This window comes from Tupaia chinensis, unplaced genomic scaffold (genome assembly GCF_000334495.1).
Source record: "Tupaia chinensis unplaced genomic scaffold, TupChi_1.0 Scaffold000268_1, whole genome shotgun sequence".
Taxonomy (NCBI): Eukaryota; Metazoa; Chordata; class Mammalia; order Scandentia; family Tupaiidae; genus Tupaia; species Tupaia belangeri.
In genome coordinates, this window is record NW_006159748.1 from 71,993 (window position 1) to 83,584 (window position 11,592).

An 11,592-nucleotide genomic window follows, 5' to 3' on the forward strand; every position below is an offset into this window, starting at 1 on the left:
GGAAAGAACAAATAAAAGTATTTTCAGACAAACAAAAACTGAAAGAAGCACCGATATAGGACCAGCTCTACAAGAAATATTGAAGGGAGTATTGTAACAGGAAAGGTAAAGGGAGACAAACAAAAATAAGAGGACAAAAAACAGCCAAGAAAATAGTTAACAAAATGGCAGAGATAGATCTGCAAATGTCAATAATAACACTAAATGTTAATCGTTTAAATTCTCCTATTAAAAAACACAGACTGGCTGAATGGATACAAAAATAGAAGACATGTATATGCTGCTTATAAAAGACTCACCTCATTGCTGAGGCCATATATAGGCTGAAAGTGAAGGGCTGGAAACAAGATATTTCATGTGAATGGAAACAAAAAATAAAAGGCTGGCATTGTGATATTGATATCAAACAAAATAGACTTTAAGTTGAAGGATGTAAGAAAAGACAAAGAAGGACATTCTATAGAACCAAGAAGACTTATTCACCAGGAATATATAACACTTGTAAATATCCATGCACTCAACACTGGAGCACCTAAATACATCAAAGAGATACTGTTAGATCTCAAGGAAGAGAAAGACTGCAATCTCCTCTGGACAGATCATCTAGACAAAAAATAAATAAAAAGAGATTCAAAATCTAAATGATACCATACATAAAATGGATTTGACAGACATCTACAGAGTACTTCAGTCAAAAAGTACAAATAATACATTTCTCTCACGTCCCATGGAACATTTTTGAAGATCAACCACATGACAGGGCACAAAATAAGGCTTTACAATTCAAATGTATAGACACTATGTCCAGCATCTTTTTCAACCACAATAATATCAAATTTGAAAATCAACTACAGAGAGAACCCTCAAAAATATACAAACACATGGAAACTAAACAATCTACTCCTGAATGACTTTACAATTACAGAAAAAATTAATACTGAAATCAGAAGGTTCATAAAAAACAGTGATAACAACCAACCAACCATTCATGACCTATAGAACACAGCAAAAGCAGTCATAAGAGTAGTTCATAGAAATTAATGCCCACAAGGAAAAAAAAGTGACAACTAAAGAATCTAATGATAAATCACAAGAAACTGGAAAAACAACAACAACAAAACTCCAGGAGAAAACAATAGTGAAGATTTGAGGAGAAATAAATGAAACAGAGGATAAAAGAAATGTACAGTAAATAAGCAAAGACAAAGGCTGGTGCTTTGGAAAGAAGAACAAAATTTACACACTGTTTGCTAGAGTAATCAATAGAGAAAGGAACCAGATAAGTAATACCAACAAGGAAACAGGTGTCACTACAATGAACATAATGAAAACAAAAAAATACCAGATAATTCTATGAACGATTATATGCCAAATAACAAGACAACCTAGATGAGATGCACAAATTTCTGTATATGTATAACTTACTAAGACTGAACCAGGAAGAAATAGCAAGTCTGAATAAGCCCATAACTAGCAATGAAATTGAATCACTAATAGTCTCCCAACAAAGAACAGCCCAGGGCCCAAGGTTTTATTTTTGAATTCTAAAAGTTTTTAAAGAACTATCATTCTAAAGATTTTGAATTCTAAAAGTTTTTAAAGAACTATCCAAAATTCTCCTCAAACTATTTTCAAAGATTCAAAAGGAAAGAACACTTCCAAATTCATTCTACAAAGCCTCCATCATCCCAATTCCAAAACTACACAAAGACATAAAACGAGAAAACTGGCTCTCAGATTCCACCCTGCCTTTCTTCTCAGCTCCTGCACAGCAGAAGTGGGTGTGCAGATCAAGGCAAAAGACTGTCTTGGACCTCTGCATCACATTCATCTACTCCACCTTCCCTGTTGGTCCTGACTCTTGCCTCGCCTTTCTTCCCAGTTCCTGTGTGGCACAAGTGTGTATGGACCAAGGCCAGAGACCACCTTCAACCTGCGCGTCCCATACATCTGATCCAGATGCCCTCTTCCTCTTAACTTCTGCCTCATGGTTTACCCAGTTCCTGTGTGGCAGAAGTGAGTGTGCAGACCAAGGCCGCCTTGGGCCTGCGCACCCCATTCCTCCGTCCCAGGTACCCTCTTGCTCCCAACTTCTACTTTGCCTTTTTTCCCATTTCTGCACAACAAAAGCGAGTTTGCAGAGTGAGGCCACAGACTGCCTTGACCTGCTCACACCATTCATCACTTCCAGTTCAGACCCTGTGACTCAGCCTCAGGTGCATCTGTTCTCTAGAATCTGAGAGGCATTTGGAACATGCCTCTCTTTGCAACAAAGTGCAGTTCACAGGGTAAAAATATATACTTCATCAGATGACCAGAAACCACAACAGGTGTAAGAAATATGAAAAAAAAAAAAAAAAAAAAAAAAAAAAAACTCTTCACTAAGTGAAAATAATAATTCTTCATCATCCACAGACAGCACAGTGGAACTCATGGAATAGTCAGATAAAGAATTCAGAATACAAGACCAGCAGTTGGTGTAATGGCTAGTTGCTGAACTCCCATGTGGTCAACTGCAGTTTATGTCCTGGACCTGATGGCTTAAACTCATGCCAGGCACCTGTGCATGCATGGATAAAGAATTCAGAATACAAGACCAGCAGCTGGTGTAATGGCTAGTTGCTGGACTCCCATGTGGTCAACTGCAGTTCATGTCCTGGACCTGGTGGTTTAAACTCATGCTGGGCACATGTGCATGCATGGCCAAGATCATGAGAAGAGAATATCTATGTACCCAATTTAGGAGTACCCAAATATGTGAGCACCCCAAGATCTAAAAGAAGAGATAAACTGCAACACACTTGTTAGGGACCTCAACATCCCATTATCTCCTTTAGACAGATCGAGACAAAAAATAAGCAAAGATATTCAGATAAGTCAGAAGGAGTTGACAGACATCTATAGAACTTTTCACCCTAAAACCACAAAATATACATTTCTCTCACCCCCACATGGTGCCTTCTTGAAGACTGATCACATAATTGGGCAGAAAACAAGACTTTACAGATTCAAAGTCATAGAAACTATATCCACGATACAATTAAATTTGATATCAATTTCCAGAAAAAACCCTAAAATACACAAATACATAGAAACTAAATAACCTACTCCTGAATCACATCACAACTATCAGAGAGATTAAGAAATAAATCAAAAGATTCATGGGAACAAATAATAATGAGTGCATGAGATTCCATAATCTTTGGGACACCCCAGAAGCAGTCATAAGAGGGAATTTCATAGCAATTAGTGCCCATAAGAAAAAGATGGAAAGGTGACAAATGGACAACCTGACATCATGCCTCATGGAATTGGTAAAACAACCAAAAATCTAAAAAGTGCCAGGAGAAAAGAAATAATAAAGATTCAAGCAGAAAGAAATGAAATTGAAAAGAAATAAACTATGCAGAAAATAAATGAAAGCAAAAGCTGGTTCTTTGATAAGATAAGCAAGATTGGCACACCATTAGCTAGACTAATTAAGAAGAGAGAAAAGAACCAGATATATCAAATTCTCAATGAATCAGGCAACATTACTATAGACATAATAGAAATACAAAACATCATTAGAGGATACTATGAGTGACTATACACCAACAAACAAGAAAACCTAGATGAGATGGACAAATTCCTGGACACATATAGTCTACCAACATTGACTCACAAAGACATAGAAAGAATGAATAGACTCATAACAAGCCATGATATTGAATCAGGAATAAGTTCCCAATAAAAAAAGTCCAGGTCCTGATGACTTCACTTCTGAATTCTACAAAACTTTTAAAGAAGTAACCTCCACTTTCCTCAAATTATTTCTAAAGTTCCAAAAGGAAAGAACCCTCTCAAATCCACTTTATGAGTTCTCTATCACCCTCATTTCCCAAACAGATAAGGACACAACAAGAAAACTACAGACCAATATCTCTGATGAATATAGACACAAAAATTCTCAACAAGATACTAGAAAATTGTATTCAATAACACATGAAAAAGATTATTTATCATGACCAAACAGGCTTCATTCCAGAGATGTAGGGGTGAGTCAATATAAGCAAAATCATAAATGTAATAGATAATATCAACAGAAAGAAAAATAAAAACCATATGATCATTTCTTTTGGGGGGTTGGGGGTTGGGGGGTGAGGGAGAGATTTTTGCTATAGAGCACATGCACTCACCAGACAGAGAGAGACAGAGAGACAGAAAGCGAGAAATCATCCCCTGCAATCCCTTCTTCTTCATTCTCCTCTCCGGATCTTGGACACACACATACACGTGCATGGTGTGAGTTTAAGCCACCAGGTCTGGGATTTCAACTACGATCAACTACATGGGAGTCTAGTGACATAGCCATTATGCCAACTGCTGGTCCTGAAACCATGTGATCATTTAAATCTATGCAGAAAAAGCATCTAACAAAATTCAAAATCCCTTCATGACCAAGACTCTCAGCAAAATCGGCCCAGAAAGATAATTTCTCAGCATAATCAAAGCTATCTATCAAAAACCTATAGCTAGGGAACCAGCAGTTAGCGTAATGGCTATGTAGCTGGACTCCCACGTAGTCGACCGTCGACTGCGGTTCACATCCCAGACCGGGTGGCTTAAAACTCATGCCAGGCATGTGTGCGTGCGTGCCCAAGATCCTTAGAGGAGAATGGAGGAGAAGGGATTGCGGCATGACCATCCCCTCCTGGGGGGTTATTTCTCACTTTCTGACTTTCTGTCTCTCTGTCTCTCTGGCGAGTGCATGTGCCCTATCGCAAAAACCTCTCAAAAACAAAAAACAAAAAAACCTTTAGCTAGCATTATAGTGACTGGGGGAAAATATGAAAACTTTTTCACTAAAAGATGATACAAGACAAGGCTGCCCACTTGCTCCACTCCTTTTCAAGACAGTACTGGAAGTCCTAGTCAATGTGTTCAGACGAGAGAATGAAACAAAAGTAATTCCAATACAGAAAGAAGAGTTGAAATTACCTCTATTTGCAGATGACATGATTGTATACACAGAAGACTCAAAGGTATCCATAAAAAAAAATTTCTTGAAGTAATAACCGAATAAAGTGGCAGGATAGAAAATCAACATTAAAAAGTAGCATTTCTAAATATGAGCAATTATCAAGATCAAACATTTCCCAGTTATTAAAGACACAGTCAAGGTGTGAGTCCGAGTGGAGGGGGGGGTCAAGTAATTATTTTCCATGCCTCCTATAAATAAAAGAAAGAATGACAGAAGGGGCAGTAGGCAACCTAGAGGCAGAGACTTGTCCTGGAGTGTCCCACTAGGCAATGAACAACCCAGTGTGAACAAGCTAGGTATTTCGAACTGTTTGTCCCCATCAGTTTGCTTATAGGAACTGCTAGATGACCACACACCCTTGGCCTTTTTGGTGCATCCTGAGATCTATGGACTATCTCTTGCTTTTATAGCATTCTAGAGTTAAGATCCCACCCAAGGCATCCCTTGAAGGCAAGCTAAGCTCCAGGACTGGCCTGGGAATCCCCAGATTGCTATTGTCCTTTTTTGTCCCTGGGACCATTTTCTTGGTTGAACATCTTCAGCCTGAGTGACTCTAGGATCTTGGAATCCTTCTGTTAGCTATGACCTATTCTTCATCTGGCTTTACCTTGGAGTGGAGAAACACATAGTTTAGCCCAAGATAGTAATTTGATATGGGCATCTCCTTTGAGACTCCCATTTGGTTCTACAATGAAAGCAACTCCAGGCATAGGAAGAACCAAGAGTGAGTCATCCCTCTGGAAAAAGCCATTCTTGTGAATGACAGAAAATGGTCTAGGAAGGGAAGATCTGAAAAAGACAGGGAGCTCACTGGGAGCTGACCCAGTGAGATAACCCAAGCCAGTAGCCAGGAGCCAGCAGGCAGATGCTCCATAGGCAGCAGGACAGGGAGAGGCTCAAAGGTGCACATGGCCGTGTGGCTTCAGCAGCCATGTGGTAGACAGTGGACCGCCAGGGGGCTGGCATTGGCACACTGGCCTGGGCCAAGTGATGGCCCAGGGCTTTGAATATACTTTCAGAGCACCCCTGGGGCTGCAGGCAAGGGCCCAGTTGGCAAAGACAATGAGGGCCCATGAGGCAATGGAAGGTCTGCCACAAGTATGACCACAAGGAGCTACAGAAGCATCTGAACCTGGAGGAGTGGACTCTGGAGCAACTTATGTGCCTGTATGACTGACAGAAAGAGGAAATCCCAGGGCTGGAGATCAATGTGGACAAGCTTCTAGACATGGAGAGTGATGATACCTGGGCTGGGGGTCAAGGAACTGCTGATTGATTGCTATAAACCCATTGAGACCTTCATCTCTGGCCTTCTGAACAAGATCTGAGACATGCAGAAGCTGAGCACACTCCAGAATTAAGGGTCCTGACCCAAGTGATCAGTGGCTCCTACAGGACAATCACTGACCCTAGACCTCATAATAACAGCAATACCATGAGACCCTGTGACCAGGCCTGGTGCCATGAGCAGGGGTCCTCATGCCCCTGATTTAGGGCTTCTTCCCCTGTTCCCCCTTTTCAATTGTTATTAAACTGATGGGACTTTTTGTGCTTTTAAATTGATTCTGCAGCTTGGGCCCTTTAATAAAGCTAGGATATGACTTTGGTAAGAAGGAGGAGGAGGAGGCGGAAGAGGAGAAGAAAAGAAGAAGAGGAGGAAGAGGAGAAGGAGGAGAAGAAGAATAGGAGAAGGAGAAGAAGGAGAAGTAGGTAGAAGAGGAGAAGAAAAGAAAAAGAATAGAAAGAGAAGAAGGAGGAGAAGGCGAAGAATAGAAGAGGAAGAGGAAGAAGAGGAAGAAGAAGACAACGACGACAATGACAATGGAAGACGACAGGGAGAGAGAAAGAAAGAGAAAAAGTCTGGAGGAAAATTGCCAGTCATTGTGTTGAAAAAAGGCAGAGGTCTCATAGTGGCATATCAGTCAAGTAAGAAAAATAAGTATAACCTTAAATTGAGCAAAAGTGATAGGCACATTTTTTTCCAGGAATGACTGAAGAAACATTAAGTGTTTAAAGAGAGAAGTCATAGATAAGATACATATTTTCCCTGGTCTTATATAGGACTTTTCCTGATAGGCTTGGTTCTTAATTATATCATTCTAAAATTCTTTTTTTATGGAGAAGTTTTTGCTATAGGGCACATGTGCTCACCAGAAAGACAGGGAGACAGAAAGCGAGAAGTCACCCCCCAGGGGGGATGGCCACACTTCAATCCCTTCTCCTCCATTCTCCTCTTGGGATCTTGGGCACACATGCACACGCACCCGGCATGAGTTTTAAGCCACCAGGTCTGGGACGCGAACCATGGTCGACTACATGGGAATCCAGTGACATAGCCACTACGCTAACTGCTGGTCCCTCACTTCTAAAATTCTTACAAAAGCCTACAGAAACAACATCCCCTTTCTTTACATTTTCAAGCTAGTTGACTTAGCTCATGAAGAAGGTTATAAGCAAAATTTTTGTCTCATGCAAAAGTGGGAGTAAATGTGGCTGGCTAAGAGAAGTGCTCTAAACCTGAAGCAGAAAACCTTGTTAGAAAGAACTGTGGAGGTCCAGGTGTTGGAGGGTGAGCAATTCACCCTGGGCCTCAGAAGAGTATTTACAAATAGAGAAGTCTACTTATGAAGTGAGGAAGTCTGTAAAGTGTTTCTCCCTAGGATGACCATGGAAACAACATAAGTGGAGACACATACCAGTCCCGGTGGAGGCACATACCAGTCCCCTGACATATGTCTAGATTCTAGGGTCCTTAATTATTTCTTCCACAAATTTGGCCTCCAACAGATATAGAAGCAATATGAGTCCTCACAATAATCTGAGTGGATCCTACAAATGTTAAGTATAACCACTGCAATGTGACCTGGGAAGTGCTTTTGAAAGCAGGACTATGAGAATGGGAATGACATTAAAGGAATGAGTTATAAATACATACCTATTAGAGTGCATAAAGTATAAAAAATTATATGGAGTCAATTCAGGAAAGAAACTGAAGAAATAATCACTCATCCATTGATGATGAGAATACAAAATGATATAGCACTTTTGAAGAATAGTTAGGGAGTTCCTTTCATCCTTTAATTTGCAAGCTCACCAGAGATACAGAGATGGAAAGCAAGAAAATAACTCCATGAGCATGGTCACAACACAATACCTTCTCCATCATTTTTCCATTTTGGTGTTATGGGCATACACTACCTGTGCTTGGCATGGTTTTCAAATTGCTGAGACTGAGACTTGAACCAAGCAGTCAGTCATGTGGGATCCAGTAGCTTTAACCACAATGCCACCATCTGGCACCAGCTAGGCAGTTTCTAATAATACTAAACTTACACCTATGCTGACACCCTGTTTGCTACAAAGTATCCAGAATAAAAATGAGATGTTGTTACAGGACAATAGAAGATAAATTGTGTGATTAAAAGCATTTGTATTTTTACTAATAGGGAAATAAACCTACATATGGAAAAAAATCCTCAAGAAAAAAAGTGAAAAACCATGCACGTATACAGAAACATACTAATAAGTACTAATAAAACTGGTGAGATGCATATAGGTGGGTAGATTCATTGTATTCTTGCCAATATTGCAGTTATGATATTTTCATGCATTTGTGCTTTTATAGTTATAAACAAGAGCAAGCACAGCTCTTTGGCAGCCCTTCCCAAAAGGTCAACTCTGGGGCTACACTTCCCCTGGCTTGTCTGAGACCTTGAAATAACCCTGTGTGTTTGGTCTTCATTTACCTCAGTTTTCACAGGAGAAAACTGAGGCACATAAAGAAGAAATGACCTTCCTAACACATAGCTAGCAAGTGGCCAAGGTAGCACTGTACAGCAGGCCCAGGGTTTGTTGGGAGGTGGGGAACTTTGTTTAGATGCACAGGACATAGGCAATGTAGAAGGAGTTGCCCTACCCTAATGGTCCCCACTCTCATGTCATTCAGAATATGGGCTGATTCATTTCCACACTGGGATAGGATGATGGAGGGACAGTTTACTCAAAATGATCCCTAGCCACATGCAAACACTGGTACTCATAACATGAAGCAAAAACAAAATACTAAGTGTTTTTCTCACATATTTCTCCAAAAACATGAAAAATGATTTTGCATCTGATCAATAAGCTATATGGTGGGGTGAAGGAGGGGAGGAGAATCAGATTCCTTGGGGTGGGTCCCATAAGTCACTGAAGAAGGATAACCCTGAGAGGAGTCCTGAGAATCTTCAGGGCAATATATGGGCAAAAGTCTGCCCAGACATCTCCAGGCTGAGTTTGTGGAGACTCCTCCACCCTGCACTTACTTAAGCCAGCTTGACCCCTCTGTCAGCTGTATGGGTAAATGTTCTTCACCCAGAGAGAGGGAAGATGGGTTCCCACTGACCATGCCAGTCTCCTAGAGCTGTCAGAAAATGGAAGTGAGTCCAGGAAACAACAGAGCCTTCTGCCCTTGTCACTTTCTGCCCATGTGACCTGACCCAGAATCAGACAAATAGCAGTGTCCTCACAGAAGAGTTCTGAGACGAAAACAGATGACAGTCTAGAGCTCAGAGTTAGTATGAAACAGACATAAGGACCCTGCTCCAACGCTCCTCTTACTGCCCAACCAGCCATGACCTGATGTGTGTAACCAATGAGCCCACCAAGCCTCTACCTCATTAACCACCTACTCTTGCCCAGAGAATGTTCACTCCCATATGTTCTCACACTGTCCCCAACCAAAGAGAATCATGAGAAATATTTTAAGTGAGACTGGGAGGTGACAAACCCTAAAGTGCCCCATGTTGCCTTTGCATTCTCATGACTGGTCAGGATATTCAGTGGGAGGGAATAGCAAATATCTGTAGAATTAGGAATGGTTCTCACTCTGGAGTTTTCTGAGCCCAAATCCTTTGAAGTTGAAATGGAGCAAAACATCTGGCTCTCTCAAAGGACTCCAGCTAAGGGAGGTGAGTAGAGGCTATTTCTGGAATGTGGGTGACTAGTTATCAGGGTTCCAAGTTCTGTTGGGGTCTATTGTCAATGAGCTGAGGCCACTTCTTGTGGTCCCTTCTTTCTGGGCTACTCAGATCTTATTTCTCCAAGGTTCTCTCCAGCCACTGACTGCTCACACTCATCTCATTCTGGATCCATAACTGAACACAGCTATTATCATATAGCCCACTCATAGAAATGGGGAAGTCTCTGAGCTCTGAGAAAGAACTGGGATCACTGCTGGATCCTCCTTATTTTTAGGGCTGTGACCTGGACAAGCCATTTTGCCTCTCAGGGCCTCCCTTATCTACTCACTTGCACAATGGAGATTGTTCCAGCCTCTGCTTTTAGGGATGTCACCAGGTATATGTACCTCTAATACCTATATAATCCATGGGCTGATACCACATGTAGCAAATGCACAAACTTACAAATGGGAGTATTACAAAAAGGGGTAGGATGCAGAATAAAATATAACTTTAAACAGTCTGAAATCTGGTCTGTAATATATGAAAAGTCATTTTTCTTTTTTTTTTCTCTTGATTTTGCTTCCTAGTGTGCACCATAGGAAGGTTGATGTGTGTAACCAATGAGCCCACCAATTGAAATTCAGATACTGACTCTTTGACATAAAATTCATCAGTATTTTCCCATTATATTTAGACTTAGAGGGGTCGACAGGTGGCATGATGATTAAGATGCTAGTCTCACACATGGACAACTGTGGTTCAAGTCCTGGAACTGAAAATTTGTTTTCTCACTCCACTCTCTTCCCCTTGTCTTTCTGGTCAAATTGAATAAATGATTCTTTAGAATTACAACCTAGTGCCTTATGCTGGCCTATAGAATTATGGGGTTCTAAGAAACCCCATAATTGCTTCCATCTATTCTTGCTTCCTGGTACACAGACTCTAGTGTAATGACCTCTCTGGCTTGGACTGCATTTAGTTACAGGCTTCCAGAACATACATACATACATAAATAAATAAATAAATAAATTTTTAAAAATTAAAAAAGATAAAAAGAATAAAAGGGAATCCTTTACCTAGGAATCAAGTTCAGAAACTTCAGTTACTTTATGGTAAGGCTCCCGTGGTAAAGAATTAACAGAAAGCCCAAGGCAATAAACAAGAATTTAGACTCTATTCCAAACTGAAACCTGCCAATAACTCATGATCTCAGAAACTAATTCTGCTTTAGGAGGGCCTTAGTCGAGACCATAGCCTCATTCTCCCAAGAAACCTGGAGGCAAAAGCAACTAGCCTCAGTTGGTCCTGGGTTCGGATCCACACTGTCAGATACTATAAGACTTTTGTAAGCTTAAAAATTTGGGGTAACGTTGTCTCACAGAAACAGAGACCAATAGTGACTTTCAGGCCTAGAGGCCTGGCTCTACCTTGCTCCCCCCCACCTTTCTCCTTCTAGAATTCCTCCACCCACACTGGCTGTGTTATAACCTCTTCTCTGGTCTAATTTACCTCTTCATCCTAGTATCTGGACAGCTAAGCCTTTACCCTGGACTCTAGTTCATGGACATGTGTATACTGGCTTCATGGGTCAGAGAAAAACTGTCACCTCATTGAGGCCTTTCCCAT

At 40.8% G+C, this 11,592-nt stretch overlaps 1 pseudogene; it reads right to left on the reverse strand.

Annotated features, from left to right (window-relative positions):
* LOC102490172 (protein phosphatase 1 regulatory subunit 14B-like) overlaps positions 1–11,592 on the reverse strand; it is a 17,333-nt pseudogene that overhangs the window by 4,418 nt on the left and 1,323 nt on the right.